We start from the raw sequence: 11,583 nt of genomic DNA, 5'->3' as shown, positions 1-11,583 counted from the left end.
AGTGGTGCTTAGTTGAAGGTCGCAAATTGGTGAGTTGATGTAATTTATGGCGCCCTGCTAAGCACATACATACATAAATGTCTTGCGCAGGGATTTTATAAGTGCAGGATTTTCAAGAATTTTCAGGGTTATTTTTTAGAGTCTATTGAAAATAGTCGCCATGTGTGAATNATTTTCAAGAATTTTCAGGGTTATTTTTTAGAGTCTATTGAAAATAGTCGGCATGTGTGAATTTTTTCATGGCTTAAATGATCTATTGGAAAATTTCGATTTTTTTTTTTTTGCATTTTTTGAGATCTAATAAAACTTTTACGAAATTTCACAGACTTTTTGCAAACTATCTACACTTTTCGGAATTCATCCGGACTTTTAGGGATTTTTTAAGGCTAACGGAAATTAATCGGTGTTTGGAAATTTTTTTTTAGATTTTCTTGGATTTTTTCGAAAATGTCCTTAACTTTAAGTGGGTTTCCTGTAGTATCCACCAGAATTTTGATTTGTACGCTTTTTTAAACTTACTTCAGTTAAAATACATATATATTACAATTGCCTAAACATTTCTTATGTGACAGTCTGATGACTTGAGCCCAATACCCGGTCATTTCCAGTCTACTATTATAATAAAATACCCAGGTATACATATAGAAAAATACCCGGATAGCCGAGTAACTAACGGATAATCAAATATTTTATTACCAGGTTCAAATTGTCCTCCACGTCACTAGGTGTTGGAAAGTCTGCTTCCGCAAAAAAAAATTGCATCTCCACATGCCTCAGACTAAAAATTTTAGCTAAAAAAACTGCAAAAAAGATTGGCGGCCTCAGCAGAAGAATGCGCAAAGGCTTTATTATAGAAGAGTTCCTACGGAATGCTTAAATGCTTGGGTATGTATTCTTTGACTTAACATAACACNGAAAGTCTGCTTCCGCAAAAAAAAATTGCATCTCCACATGCCTCAGACTAAAAATTTTAGCTAAAAAAACTGCAAAAAGATTGGCGGCCTCAGCAGAAGAATGCGCAAACGCTTCATTATAGAGGACTTCCTACGGAACGCTTGAATGCTTGGGTATAAGTTCTTTAACTTAACATAACAACAAAATGCTTAGAAGTTCCCTTTAATTTCAGACTCATATTTAAGTATATAATTCCTTTCACACCTCAAATCGCTCGAGTAACGCAAAAAAAAAATGTCTAGCAGTTACAAGTTTGAAGCTTTGAATTAAAAAAAAAAAATGTGTGCTTCGAGTTCTCAAATTTCTAAAGCATTTCTAACGGCATAATTTTTTGAGCGATAGAGTACTTCTAAAAATTTCATTAATTCCGACTTAAAAGGTAAGAAGCATTTCGACTACATGAACTCCATCAAACAACGCGTCCCAGTCCAACAGATAAACTGTATCACCGACTGCTGCAAAGCTACAGTTTTTAAAAGAAAATTTACTTTTGGGGATATCCAAACCAACATTTTCAAATTCATAGAATTCCAATTACAGGACAAGAGGAACATGGTTTANACTACATGAACTCCATCAAACAACGCGTCCCAGTCCAACAGATAAACTGTATCACCGACTGCTGCAAAGCTACAGTTTTTAAAAGAAAATTTACTTTTGGGGATATCCAAACCAACATTTTCAAATTCATAGAATTCCAATTACAGGACAAGAGGAACATGGTGTGGGCCGGAGATCGGTAGAAAGTCGAGGCATTCATTCAAACAAAAAAAAAATTATTATCACTGAGAAATATTTGGTCTAAAATTCTAGCTAGCTTATTTGTAAAATAATTTATTTGAATTAGGTTGATGCCGGAAAGATCATCTACCATGTACATATGATTCAGAGAGGCTGTTAAAACATATGTTTCGGAAATAAAGCAAAGCAATAGTCTATAGTAGGCGACGTTGCAGGGCTTATAATCCCACAAGATACAAAAATCAGAATTTGTACGATTAGATACTAAATTCAAAATATTATAGATATGAGCCTTGCAAGATATATCAGCACTACATAGTGGAATATATGGTGCATGTATAAAAATAAGTGCCAATGGTAAATGTTTTCAATTTAAAGTAATTCGTATGCTCTCGTATAACTAAAATACTATGAAATAAATATTTAGTTTTTGCTTTACTTTAATCTAGTATTTCGATTATGATGGTCGTACATCAATCTGCCACACCTTCGCCGCCGCGGAAGGTGGATACCAATTTAGCTCAGACGCTCCTTCAATAACAATATTTATTTTAATCTGTCCTCACGTCTTCACTTTTTCTCGTATTTCATGCAAAAGCAAAATCACGCCAATCTACCATTAGGTGATTAAAACAAAAATAGAAGCACAAACAGTCTAACAACATGCAATTATATACGGAAATTTGTATGTACAGAGAGCAATATGTGAGCAGGAACAACGGTGCGTATACGTAATCATGCAAGCTGGATTTAACAAATGCCCATACATGCCATTACAAAAAAAATGGAGCAAAGCCAAAAATCGGAAATAATGTTAAAGAAAATAAATTCTAGTCCACCTACAGCAGAGTATCACAAAAGAATTGGCAAAATAAAATTCGATAATGGTAGCTTCGATTTATAAAGCTACACTACTATGTATGTGTGTATATATTGAAAAGAGGATATAAGTTACTGCCCAGCAATAACCACAACTCACCGAGTAGTCCATGCTTTCGATATAAATGCTACATATTCGGGCCAATGATTGTGTAATAAACAAATTTTAAGCAGCACACGAAGACACAAAGATACAAGATTTGCCAAAGTATGCCAGAACAGCTTATTCTGCATGCATACATATGTACATATGTATATATGGGGCGTTCCATACCAAAACGGACGGGGTTCACACTTCATGTGTTTGATTTCTTTCAAATTTTTAGGGTAGATGCCANGGGTTCACACTTCATGTGTTTGATTTCTTTCAAATTTTTAGGGTAGATGCCAAAACATAAGTAATAAATAAATATCAAATTTGAGCTTGATTAATACATTTTTAAAAACTTTACTGCACAAAAACAAAAACAAATCCATTTAATAGTTCTTCAAATTTATCAAAAGAGAGGCGAGGAAAAAATTAAAAAAAAAATCACGCACACACACATAAAAATTCTCTATGAGAAGAAATATTAAAAAAAATAGTGTCTTGAAAAATTTTTAACATACAAATTTTTCGATAAAAAAAATAGTTTTTGAAAATATGCCATCTCAAAAAAATTAAAAAAAAAAATCACAATGGTAGCTCTGAGTATTGCGCAATATTTATGTATAATATTATGGGGTGCACTGTAAAATAATTTGTGTTATGAATTTTTTAACACCGAAGTTGAGTAAAATGAGTGCATTACAAAATTACAAATTTTTTATAGATTTTTATAGAATTTTTTTTGAGTACGCAAGTTTTAAGCTACTGCAATATTGCGTTGATTTTTAATATATTTTATGCTGGCGGCGTTTTGCACTTTTTTTTTTATGGAAGAAAATGCGCAAAACCGTTTTCAAAGAAAATTAAACAAACATTAACGTCAGTTTTGCAATCACTTAAAACATACTTTTTATTATGCTAAAATTTGATAGGCTACAAAACTGCATACTCAAAAAAATTCTAAAAAAATTTTAAAAATTTATAAATTTGTGTAGTACTCATTTTACTCAACTTCGATGTAACAAATAAATTCATAACCCAAATTATTGTAGAGTGCACCCCATAATACAATACTCAAATATTTCGCAATACTCAGGGCTATCATTGTGATTTTTTTTTCAATTTCTTTTGAGATGGCATATTTTCAAAAACTAATTTTTTTTATCAAAAAATATGTCCCTATGTGAAAAAATTTTTCAAGAAAATAAAATTTTTTTGATATTTCTTTTCATAGAGAATTTTGATGTGTGTATGTGTGAATTTTTTGTCAAATTTTTTCCTCGACCCGTTTTCGAAATATTTGGAAAACTATTAAATCGTGTTTTTTGTGCCGTAGTTTTTAAAAATGTATCAATCAAGCTCATATTTCACATTTTTTTAATATTTATGTTTGTGCAACAACCCTAAAAATTTGAAACAAATCAAACACATGAAGTGTGAGCCCCGTCCGTTTTGGTATGGAACGCCCCTTATATATGTANAAATCAAACACATGAAGTGTGAGCCCCGTCCGTTTTGGTATGGAACGCCCATAATATATATGTGTATACTTACATATGTGCAAATGTACTACAATGACATCCTTGTACTCTTAGCAGGCATCGTTTGGCCCTATTGCATTATTTACAGCTATTACTGTTGCTTCACACACACAAACACACTGAAGATTTGTGAAATAACAGCAATAAGCACTTTTGGCAGCAGTACTGTGAGGGCGTTAGTATGCATGTAGCTCCGTGTGTGTGTGTGTGAGTGTGTGCATGCTTGTATGTACATATGAATGTGTGCTACAATCCACACGCAATGTGCCCATTATATGCTCATTTTATACGTCTTATTACATATGATTATGTCACAACGACAACCAAATGAAGCGACCGACAAACGAACGAAACGAAACGAACAAAGTGCGGTGGAGTGCTTTTGGGATTGGCTAACAGGGCGTATGATGACACTGCAAATGGATTTGGGTAAGCACTAACTTATCATCATGCACGCTAGTAAATCCTACACATTGCAGCAAGCGCTTTAATCCTTGCGCGTCGAGCAGAGTCTGCCTGCCCCTTTTCCCCAGTTGGGTCGTTTCTGTTAGCTACCCAATAAATAATCCTTTTGCGGCTAAACGGTGCTACTGCACCGCCACTCTCTGGTGCTCGTCTGGCGTCTAAGAACACATGCCAAAGACAACATTTCACACTTGCTGCACAACAGCTCATAGTCGGCTTTGGTGTTTTTTTTTCGCCGCGCCTTCTTTCCTTTCGCTTTCACCCATTTGAATTCGATTTTCGCATTTTTCGATAATTTAGGTATTGATGTGTATGGCAATTGTTATGGTTGCTTTTACTGTTGTATTATTATGCGATTATTGTGTGCGGGTGACCAACACCGGCATCATTATTGATTCGAATAAAGAGAGATTCACCATACTATACATGCGTGTATGTGTATGTAAATGTGGTTGTTCGCATGTGTCTCTGTTTGTGTGTAACTATGTATGCGAAAATGCCGGGGTAGAATCTTTCTTGCAAGCATTTGCGGTATTTGCAGCTTTTGCGTAATAAATTTTTATTTTTACGCAATCCTCCTTGTTAATCCGGTAGCAAAGGAGCATGCGATTGTCGGCTTTAGAGTTGCATGGTTGTGCGTGGATGCGATTTTATATTCATATATGTATGTATACAGTACCGGCCACGTGAATAGTGCCGCCTTTTGATGCTGGGTATTGATAGCTTTCCTTATATTTATTTAATATTCATTATTCTATAATGTAAACCTGACTTCAAGTTGTTTGCAAAAATGTATGAAAAATCCACAAATTTGCATCAAAATTTAAAACTTTGTAATTGACTGTTTATTACTTTTTTTTAGTATGCAGTTTTGAAAAAGTGCAGATTTAAAGCTTCTAAAAAATCTAGTTGATTTGAGAATTTTTTTCCGAGTATATGCGCATTTTTTTCATATAAAAAATAGGCAAGCATACTTTGTATGGAAGAAAATACGTACAACTTTCTACAAAAAAAAAAAAATAAAATAAAAATATAAAATTTTGTTTACAAAGTTAAAGGTTATATTCAACAATTTTATTAAGCCGTTTTAAGGCTGTTTATTCTTTTTTTTTTTTAGTATGCAGTTTTGAAAAAGTGCAGATTTCAAGTTTCTAAAAAATCTTGTTGATTTGAGAATTTTTTTCAGAGTATTGCGCATTTTTTTTTTTCATATAAAAAATAGGCAGGCATACTTTGTATGGAAGAAAATACGTAAAACTTAAAAAAAAAATATCAAACATTTTGTTTACAATGTTGAAAGTTAACAAAAATTTAATTAAGCTTAAGGCCGTTTTTAGTGAAAAATTATTGTGGAAAACCAAAAAACTAAAAACGGCCTCAAGCTTAATAAAATTGTTGAATATGATTTGTTACTGGGCCACTAAATAGCAAAAAAAAGCAAAGTTTGATACTTTTATGAAAATTTGTTAAGTTATTCCAAATTTTGTAAATCGGATTTAATTGGTTTTTGTCACAGAATATGTATATTACATAAAGAATAGGAAAACTGGCAATGCTAATAAACAAAAGAGCGTTCTAGTAAAGTGGCCGGCACTGTATATACATACATACATTTGTAAGTATGCACGTGAATACAAGCGAATATTGCCATCAGATTTTTATTTCGCCGCACACGTTACCGTTAACAGCTGTTTTGTGTCGTTTGGTCTTCGCTGGCACATACTTATCTACAGATGTAAGTGGGTGTGCTAAAATGTGCAATCCAATAGAGAATTTTTGCTTTAGTTCGAATATCTTTTTGCACTTTATACTGTCAACATACTCGCTAACAACTATCTATAATAAATTTAAACTTTAAATTCCAGGTTTTTTAGCATTAAATTTCAGCGAAGTTGATTATCAGGCGCCTTTCTAAAATGAAGCTCAAATTTATATATACGGCATTTCAGCTTTTTGTAAATACGAGGGACACTAAATAGGTCTTTAGATGCCATTCATTCATGGCCGCCAACTAAATATGTGCACCCCATCCCCCATTTTTCATTTAATCATTATTTTCTTTTCATTCAAAGTGCATACATCTATGATAAATATTTGGAAAAATGCAATTTTTCAAATATATTTTTTTGAGTAAAATCATTTTTGATTACATGCATTATTAAAGCAACTCAAATAAACACACAAAAAATTGTGTAAGAGAAAATCAATTAGATGTTGCCTTAATTCAATAAATCTCTAGAAAAAAATTAATAACCGTATCGGTTAATTACCAAAGGTAACAAGTCCGCATTTACCGATATGACAATTTTGATGCAGTTAATTGATTTAAAGGAGCTCTGTTGAACTGCATCAAATTTGCCACATCGGAAAAATTCGCTATACTCGCTTTGGTATTTAACCGATTCAAACAAAGATATATAACCTTTGTCATTTGTTTGGCCGAGCTACAAAAATGTATCCTGAGCTCGACATGCTCTCTTAACATCTGGTACTTATGTATTTATGCACTGCCACTTGGCATAGACTATTTTACTTCCGCACTTCCGTTTTACAGCATGCCAAGTTTATGCCAAGTAAAGCCAAAAATATAGCATCAACAATTTTTGATTGTATTCCACATGCTGCATAAGTACACGGATAATGTGCCATGAGCAACTAAGAAAGCAGTAAAATTTATTAACTGCACTCAACTTACATATATACACATAACACTTAACAGTAGCGTAGCATTTGGCATTGCAACAGATGTGAAGAAATTTAACACAAGCAGCATACTTATGTGTTTACACATGTAAGTTATTTGCAAGATATATAATTTTTTTTTTTTTCGAATTAAGTGATAATTTTATTTAATATTGAAAAAACTGTTTGGGTTTTGTTCTTGGAAGCAATGCAAAAAGCATCAAAGTTTATGCGGAGAACTTATAAGCCTTTGTTTTCAGAATGCAGTGGTTAAGTTCTCCTCTAGATATGCAATTACAGTTGCTATAGAGAGGAAGCTTCAGTGGTTCCCCTTAGACATATTGGGTTTAAAGGTCTACTAAAATAACGCCCGTCCACTAGGAGTTGGGACTGCGAGCAGGTGTCCACCTTGAAAGAAAAGCTTGCTATAAACATTTGACTTAGAAAGTCACCTAGCTATCGCGACGAAAACTGCGAAAATTTAAAATATATCAAGATATGGGTGTCAGACGAAAAAAGTGAAAGAAGATTTCGTTTATAAATATTTTTTAAAGTGTCGCCACCTGTTTAAAAAGTCGAATTTGATGCAATTATACGAAAACATATGGGTGACAAATAAAACAGTGTTAAGAAATCTTAAGTTAGAACATTTAAAATAGTTTTGAGGTATTTGGAGAGGGTTGCCATCTGCGTAATAAGTCAAATTCAAATTATTTAATAAGTAATAATATTTCAAAGATGGTTATTAGTATTTTGTTAATAGTATTTTGTTAGACAATGCCAGACCAAATAGATTAAAGTAGGTTTTAATTTGAAAATACTTTTGAGGAGCGTTGCCACCGATTTTAAGTGTCGAATTTAGTCAAATAATTAACAAGTTATGTGAAATATTTCAATACAGGCGTCAAGGAAAATATATTAACGAAAGCTTTAGTATGAACGAATTTGAGATTGGAGTAATTAAAAAGTCAAAAAGTAATTGTTAAAGATCGATTTTTTTATAAAATTTGTAACTGTTACGGTGCCTGATTTTCATCTAACAGATCTCCATGGTAGATCCGGGTGTCTGTGAATCCCCTTCTGGCGAGAATATCTGCCATTTCATTGCCCATAACTCCACAATTACTTCCTTATATTCAAGGGTTTTAGTGGGGGGAAATCTAAAACCCCTGTAATAATACTCAACTGCTCGCTTCATAATAAATAATTTCAGCTATAATGTAGCTTGACAACGCTTAACTCTCCTGCTATTTTGATTTATTTTTAAACAATTGTTAAGCAACTATATATTTCTTTAAAAAAATTGCTTTTTTATTTTCACTTCCTAAACATACAATTCGCCGGAATAGCCATTCACATGCAAAGCTTTATTCAACTAGTGAGATTCTGCTATTTTTCACACATACACACAACCATATATCAAAGGGTGAAAATCCCCTAAAAAACAATCAAAACTTGGCGTCTGTTTATTGTCGCAACTAGAACAATGTCTTCGCCACATCTTGTGAGTGTTTAGGATATAACCCGAAACGCCAAAGTATCAGCTGCAGCAGTGCCAAGAACAGCAAACCAGCCGGCCGCAATACCAAAACAATGCATAGCGGAACAAGCCAAGCCATGAGCAGCGCCAGTCAAGCGAAGCAAAGCCAAGCCAAGCCACCGACTCAGCCGCTGTGGCGTATACGTAACCTCAGAATCTTCGTTGCTGTTTGTGGCACACAGAAATATACATACATACATACATACATACGTACATACAGGACCATGCTTGTGCGTGCAGTAAGATGCCAGCGTAAATCTAAAGTACCACACACACACACACACATATCCTGCGAAATAAGTACTACAAACAAATAATTCGCAAGGTATGCGACCAAAGGAAACGAGCAGACATTCCATACTTGAGCCGCGCCGAGAAAGATGAGCAGCTGAGTTGTGTGCCATTTATTGCAGCTGTCGTTGCTNGTAAGATGCCAGCGTAAATCTAAAGTACCACACACACACACACACATATCCTGCGAAATAAGTACTACAAACAAATAATTCGCAACGTATGCGACCAAAGGAAACGAGCAGACACTCCATACTTGAGCCGCGCCAAGAAAGATGAGCAGCTGAGTTGTGTGCCATTTATTGCAGCTGTCGTTGCTGTTGCGGAGCTGTTGCCATTGCTATTGTGGTTGGCTGTTGCGGTATGCGTGCATGCGGGTTTTTTTTTATGCGCCGGAATCAGCATGAGGTCATTGGGTCGCCCAAGAATGTCAGCGTACTTGTTACACATGTGTAGCGACATAGTCATCTGTGTGCATTTACGTAACATACATATAAACGCATGTATGTACTAAAGTGTCAGGGCAACATTGTGTGCACATCTGTCCTTAGCCCGTAAAGACACATTGACGCGCGCACATAGTAGAAATCCTTAAAACTGTCAACAACAGGGTGCGTGACATAACGACAACATTGTGCTACGAGTACATATTTGAGTACGCAATGATGTTGGGGATTTTATTAAGTTGCTGCGGGACAAGCTTGTTGCCTTATGCTTCTTGGTCGCCACGACTTCACCCACACACACGCACACACACACACACACACGCATCATACTTGCTAGCAATTACACTTGCACTTGTTAGTTTAACTGTTGCTTTAATTCCGCTGTAGGAGTCTTGCCTTACGTACGGATTAAATCAACAACGAACTTATTTAATAANCGGAATCAGCATGAGGTCATTGGGTCGCCCAAGAATGTCAGCGTACTTGTCACACATGTGTAGCGACATAGTCATCTGTGTGCATTTATGTAACATACATATAAACGCATGTATGTATTAAAGTGTCAGGCAACAATGTGTGCACATCTGTCCTTAGCCCGTAAAGACACATTGACGCGCGCACATAGTAGAAATCCTTAAAACTGTCAACAACAAGGTGCGTGACATAACGACAACATTGTGCTACGAGTACATATTTGAGTACGCAATGATGTTGGGGATTTTATTAAGTTGCTGCGGGACAAGCTTGTTGCCTTATGCTTCTTGGTCGCCACGACTTCACCCACACACACGCACACACACACACACACACGCATCATACTTGCTAGCAATTACACTTGCACTTGTTAGTTTAACTGTTGCTTTAATTCCGCTGTAGGAGTCTTGCCTTACGTACGGATTAAATCAACAACGAACTTATTTAATAAAAGCTGCAAATGAAATCTCATAGACATTGAATACATATAATTTTTTAATGAATTATACTTTTTCGTGGCATAAGTTATTCACTTAATAATGTGATCGTAACCATGAGCAGACAGGTATTTTGAGTGCTATGGTGTAGGAATAACCAATAGATTTTGCGTAGTAGAACCGAGGCCGCGTTAACTTGGAAAATATGGCAGCTTCACGTCTTGAGCCAGCCTTTGCTCCTATTACTGTACAAGTAGCCGACTTTTTTCTCTGGGATGATGCCACCTACGCACTAAATCTACTCCACAAACCACTCTTCACCCGACACTGGCATTGAAGTTATTATCTCATGGGGCTGGTTGGCCAAATAGGCTCGCTGGGTTATTTAAGAATTCGAGAGAGAGTGTTTCACGTTTTCCATAAGACCTATGCAAGGCAGACAGTATGGGGAATGACCATGCCCAACGCTTTTTAACTGGATACTCTTGGTAGAGACCATGTTCCAAAACAAACTGCGTTAAGTAGTTTTTTTAGTGTCCGTGGGCTTTTTCTGGCGTTTTTTTACTTCCTGGAACTTGTGAGTCCACCCACCCAGATTTCTATAGAGCAACGCCTCTCTTGCTATGTGACCTCTTTCCGGGATATCTACCGGAATTAGTCCGGCAGTTACGAAGGATGCTTCATCTGATATTGTTCGGAATCCACTCATTTCTTCAGCCCAAGAAGGAGCACCGTAGTGTAAGACTAAGCTGACAACTTTATTAAGCAGAACCCTTCTACTATGTCTATAAATTCGGTGCTTCCTGGCGTTATCGTCTGCGAATCCGTTTATTCTTGCCTGAGGAGGTATATCGATGCTTTGAACCTCGTCATACATTAAGTTCCACAGGAGAGGCCGGAAAAAGGATCTTTGGGGTACCCTCGCGAAGGTGCTGTATTCTTTTACGCCCCTATCGCTCCGGTACTTCAGTTCTTGTTCAGCGAGCTAGCACCTGATGATTCTGATAACGTAATTCGGGGCCTCCATTTAAGTAAGAGTTTCCAT

The sequence above is a fragment of the Rhagoletis zephyria genome, unplaced genomic scaffold (assembly GCF_001687245.7).
Source record: "Rhagoletis zephyria isolate East Lansing unplaced genomic scaffold, Rhagoletis_zephyria_1.1 Rzeph_scaffold_00835, whole genome shotgun sequence".
In the NCBI taxonomy this organism is placed as follows: Eukaryota; Metazoa; Arthropoda; class Insecta; order Diptera; family Tephritidae; genus Rhagoletis; species Rhagoletis zephyria.
The sequence above is the reverse complement of the archived record's forward strand: the minus strand, read 5'-3'. Positions refer to the sequence as shown.